The sequence below is a fragment of the Cinclus cinclus genome, chromosome 4 (assembly GCF_963662255.1).
Source record: "Cinclus cinclus chromosome 4, bCinCin1.1, whole genome shotgun sequence".
NCBI lineage: Eukaryota > Metazoa > Chordata > Aves > Passeriformes > Cinclidae > Cinclus > Cinclus cinclus.
The window spans coordinates 18,496,447-18,502,446 of NC_085049.1; positions in this window are offsets into that span (position 1 = coordinate 18,496,447).

Sequence of the window (6,000 nt, forward strand, 5' to 3'; positions counted from 1 at the left end):
ATTGCACCTGATGTGCTCAAGGAACTCCTTCCTTGGCCGGTTGTAAGAAATTCCGATCATTGCTGACAACAGCTGGGCACTGGGACACCCCTGGAGCGAGACCTGGGCTGCCTGTGGGTGCAGCTTTGCTTAAAAATAGCCACAAGCAGAGAAAGGGGAGAAATGCAGCGGGATTCAGCTTCTGACACTGAGAAATCAGGGCTGAGCCCCAGAGGGGGAAATCCCCACAGGCGCTCATGGCATTGCTCACCCAGCGCTATCAGCCCCAGCCAAACACTGCACCCAGGGTTGACCTCGCTTTCCTGGCAGCCAAGGGACAGGAAAAGCCAGGGAAGGGTTGCAGAAGTGCAGAATCCAGCCTCATTCAGCTGATTCCAGCTTGGGCACCTGCTGCTTTTGCTCAGCCCTCTGTTCTGAGCTCCCTGTGTGTTATACTTGGAACCATGCAGGAATTCTTTCGAGGACAGTAAATTCTTCCTGAAGTCAACACTCTGCAGGGTTATTTGTTTGTTTGTTTAATTTCTTTAATTGTTTTTTATTTATAACTCTTCAGACAGGAGGACAAGGGTTCAGACTTTTAACTAGAGGACTTAACTAGAGGTGTTTGGTTATAATTGGCTGAGTTAAAGGGTATCAGGAAAGGAAATGAGAGAGTTGTAAATGCAATGCCTGGCTTTGATTAATATGGGGAAGAAGCAAGGATTTAATCTCAATTTTTCAAATTAAAAGCAAAGTCATTCAAGGTTTCCTCCATTGCCTTCAGAGAGGTGGGTGCCTCCAAATGTGTCTGGGATATCATTGGGAAGACCCAGTAAATCTTAAGACCAAAAATGAGGAGGTGTACAGTAGGTGTCCATCAGCCAGGATTGATGACCCCAAAGAAGCCTCCCAAAAAGAGGTTCAAATTTAAAAACTGAGGTTTATTTGTAATTTTTAAGAATAATTACATTCTATAATTCACAAGAAATGTAATTTGGAGATAACATTCTGAAGCTGCAAACATCCGCTAAAGCAGGGACATTCCTCAAAGCTGACAGGTCTGCTCAGAAATGGGTCCAGGAGAATTGAGCAATGTCCTGTGAAAGTTCCTGACCTCACAAGACTATGTGAAACAAAACTCACCCCATAAATGGGCTATCAAAGATAATTGACTCCATAGGTTGAAGAGAGGGTAGATTTAGGGTAGATATTATAAAGAAATTCTTTACTGTGAGCTTGGTGAGGCCCTGGCACAGGTTGCCCAGAGAAGCTGTGGCTGCTCCATTCCTGGAAGTGCCCAAGGTAGGACAAGGGTTTGAAGTAACCCATTTTTGTGGAAGGTGTTCCTGCCCATGCAAGGCTTGGAACTGGGTGATCTTAAAGGTCACTTCCAACCCAAGCCATTCTGTGATTCGATGAAACACAGGTTTCTAAGAATAGTTAGAGGATAATTAAATGGCAAGAGTTTGGGATATTCCAGTGTCAGGAATTTAATACTGGTTCTTCTTGAAATAAAACCTGGCTGTCAAAGCTCAGGCTTGGTCCCAATAGCAAGGGTCAAAGGGTGCAGATCAGTCAGAGAGCCACAATTCAGGTTTTGGCATTGTCAGAGCTTCTGAAAAGACAATATTCACATTAACTTAGCGCTAGGTTGAGCCTTCTACCCCCAGGTACTCTCAGTTAAGTGAAAGGAACACTTCCCTGTTTGCCCTGTTATTTTAAGCTGTGAAATTCCCCACTGAAAATCCTGGGATTGCTCTGGGTGTAAATCCACAGGATGTTGAACTTGACTTCAGGTTACCTCATCCCTAATCACAGCCACCTGTGACAAGGCACTGATCCAGCAGAAAAATCCTGCTGGTCTGAGAGAAAAGTGTGTTTACAGGGCTACTCTGTCCCCGCTGCCAGATCAGATATTCCCTGTCCTGCTGCTGCCAGCAGAACCTGGCATGTGTTACCACAGTGCCTTCTCCGGGAAAATCAGCAGAATTACAGCCATTTGCTCACACCTGAACCAGACCCAATTTAGGATTTTCACGGTTTTACCCTGCTGGGAGCTCAGCCCCACTCGCTCTCTCCCCCACAGTGGGATGAGGGAGAGAACTGGAAGGCAAAAGTGAGAGAACTCACAGATTGAGGTACAAACAGTTTAATGGGTAATGCAAAAACCACATGCACAAGCAAATCAAAACAAGGAATTAATTCCCCACTTCCCACAGGTGTCCAGTCAAAAAAAAAAAAAAAAAAAAAAAAAAAGAAAAATGAAAGCAGGGCTCCATCAAATGTAGTGGTGGCTTGGGAAGGCAAACACCATCACCCCGAATGTCCCTTTCCTAAACACAACAAAATGTGTCATGGAATATTTTTTTTGTCAGTTTGGGGTCAGCTGCCCTTTCTCTGTCCCCTCCCAACTCCCTGTGCTCCTTCAGCCGCATCACTAGTGGGGTGAGGTGAGGAGCAGAAAAGCCTTGACTCTGTGTAAGCTGTGCTCAGCTAAACCAAAAACATCTCTATATTATCAACACTGTCTTGGTCACGAGTCAGAAACACGGCCCCAGAGCAGCTGCTCTGGAGAAAAATCAACCTGTCCCGGCCCAAACCAGCACAGTGCCGCAAAGCAATGCAGCATTTTGGAGACCTGATGTGAAGAATAAAGAATTCCAGCCCTTCTGTATGCACAGGTTGTTACAGGATTTATTTTCATGGAGGAGCTCAATGGCTGAAGTTGATTGTGCTCATGAAGAACCCAATTCCCAGCCCGGTGATGCACCTGGGATGCAGCTCTCCAGGTCTCCTGCCTGCAGGCTCTCAGTGCGGGATGTGGAACCCCCACGGATGAGGAGTCTGTTCAGCCCATTTACCGGGGAGAACGATCACCCTCCGGAAATCACAGCCCGTCATTATCCTGGTGGACTTTGCTATTGAACTGTTTCCTAACTTCTCATTACCACCCACCTTTCATTAAGAGCCTGGATCGTTATCTCCTCATTGCAGGTTATTAAATCAAACAATGGCAAAGGCTGTGGCCATTCTGGGGCTGACTCACCTCATTATGTAACAGGCCCGGGCCAGCGACAACCTCAGCATCGTCATGGTGACGGAGGAGCATCTAAAAACTTGTAGGCGATGATGTGGTGAAGCCAGATACCCCAGAGATGCTGGGGAATCTCTTCAAAGTAATGCAAAGAACCTAAAACACAAAGCTCTGGGGCAGAACATGTGGTGGTTTGTATTTGTGATGATCAAGGAGGACGTGTTTGTAGGCAGCAGCGGGCAGCAGATTAATCACAGCCTAGGAGAAAGGATATTTTTTAATCTCGGGTCTCAACCCCCACTGATAATCAGTTTGGCTCCTGATACAGGGGCTTTTGAAGCAGCATCCCAGAAGGATCTGCATTGCCTGGGAGGTTCAGATGGAAAGGTTCCCCTGAGGGATGCTGAGCAGGGAGGAGGCGTTGAAACTCTCAGCTCCTGCTGTTCCGCCTCCATCCACAGCAAAGCCGGGGTAGGATTTGGATAGGACTTGTGTAATTTTGGGGTGTCTACAACGAATTGGTTACCTTTGACCACTTCTCACCACCTGTGGAGAGAATGGGCACTCGCACAGAGAACAATTCAGCTGCCCTGCTGTGGGTACTGACTGCAAACCAGGATGAGATGTGTCCTGGAAGAGTTTGTGTCCTCTGAGCACAGAGAGAACCTCAGAGCTATGCCCAAAACCATCCCCCGCACATCTCAGTGCTCTCCAGCACAAAGTGACCCAAAACACGAGTCCTTGTCCAATCCAGAGTCCCATGTAGGAAGGAAGACCAGAGCTTTGCTGAGGAGCTGCATTTCGAAATTGTGTACGTGCCAAGGATCTTCCCACCCACACCTCACCCTTGTGAGCACGTCTGCCCCATGGACAACCTGCTCATCCCTGCTTCCTCACAGGGCTGGGATGATCCAGGTTGCCCAACAGTGGCCCACACACACCTCAGCTCTGACCAAGAAGAACCACTTTTGGGACCAGCACCACTCCTGGGGTTGAGCTGAACCCTGGATCAGCCTCCCCAAGGGCTCCCCTGTCCTTTCAGCTGGTGGAAACCACAAGGCATCCCAAGGTGAGCTCCAAGTGTCCCACTTTTCCAGACTGCTGCCCTGTGCTTTTAAACTCAGGACCTGCAGGCACTGCTTTTAGGAGGTCTGTGAAAGAAGGTAAGAGGGAAAGTGTGTGGTCAGCAAGCTGAAATTTAGAATAGTAAGGTCCAGTTTTGTTCCCATATCTTTTGCTCGAGCTCCTTACAGTCAAAACCTCTCTCAGGGAACCTCCAACTTCCTAACACCTCTCAAGTATTGGACCCAAATCACTGGAATGAGATCACACAGATTGCTGGAATGCAGAAATTAAATAACCAAATTTCCTTATCATGGTTTTCTTTAAATTCTCCCACTTATAGAGCAATGATTTTAATTCATTTAAGTCCTAGTAGATGATTTTCATTTGTGTATTTCATTTACTTTTTTCTATGCCATGTAGACCTGGTTGGGATAGAAAAAAAAGGGCTAAAATTGTTAAAAAACATCTACAGAATTCGTTTATTCTTTCCCTGATATTTTCCAATCAGACATGAAAAATATTAATGGAAAATTTCTAAGGAATTTTGGGGCAAGCTGAAACAATATGGGGAGCTTGCTGCCAACATATTTTCTCAAATACATTTATATTTTCCAACCCGCAATGACAAGCTGTTAACAGCTCCTTGGGGAAAGAAAAAAAAAAGAAAAAAAAGAAAACTGAGCTCAGTGTTTACATTTCTGCCCTGGAGTTTAACAGGGAGTAGTAACAAAGCAGCATCTGGGAGCCTGGCAGAGGTCACAAAGAAAGATGCTGTTCTTCAAAGCACTTGGGAGGGCCTCAGTTTTCTCCCAAGCTGGTGTTACTCGAGCTGAGGGACAGAGCCAGGAGGACATGGCACAGGTGGAAGCACAACTTAGCCATTGATTATCCTCACTGAATAATGATGGGGATGGGGAAAAACAATTTTATTGTGTCTGTTTCAGCATTTCCAGCAACACCAACCATTAGGGAATCACAGAATGGTTTGGGTGGAAAGGGACATGAAAGATTATCCTGTTCCAACCTTCCTGCCATGGGCAGGGACACCTGCTACCATCCCAGGTTGCTCCAAGACCCATCCAACATGGCCTTGGAGACTTCAGGGATGGGGCAGCCACAGCTTCTCTGGGCAACCTGTTCCAGCACAAACTCTGTGCCACAAATAGGACACCTCTCAAACTAAACAAATGACCCAGGACAGGGGCTCACCTCATGTATCCATCCCCCTGTGCCCCCCTGCACAGCTCTGGTGGGTTTGTGCTCCCTGCAGGTCCCTGGGCTGATGTCTGCAGAGACAGCACAGCCACAGCCAGGGTTTCACGTTTCCCAGCCCAGCTGTTTACCCAGAGCTCAGCCTGTAGGAAAACAACTGCTAGACAGTCAACAAGAGATCCAAGGGCCACCTGGCTCCTCGGCAGGCTTTCCTGCCAGCTTCCTTATAAAGGAGGAGAGCCAGGCTCAGGCTCGAGGCATGACCTTCCTTCAGTTCATGTTGTTATTACCCAGGCTGGGACAGCCCCAGCTGGTGATTGATGGGCACCTTTCACCCACTGCTGGGGGAAGGTGCTTGTGATGCCTCAGGGGTTTCATGGATGGTCACTGAGGCAGTGAGAGATATAGTAAGTACCTAGGGAGCAAAACCCATAGCAATTCCCAAACCTGCCAGCTATGCAAAAGCAAGGCATTTCTGCAGCTGTGGCTAAGGGGGATCCCACCAGGATGGGTTTGGGATGAAGGTGGGCTAGCCAGAGGGTCACAGGAGCTGTAGTATCTGCAGAACATGCTTAGAGCACGGATGTGCTGTGCCCCTCCCTGTCCTGCCCTAAACACTGGTGCTCATTCCACATCTGACCAGCTGAACATCCCCTAAAATCCATCTCATGCAGCCTCAAACCCATCTCAGCCCAGAGCCTGAGCAAGCA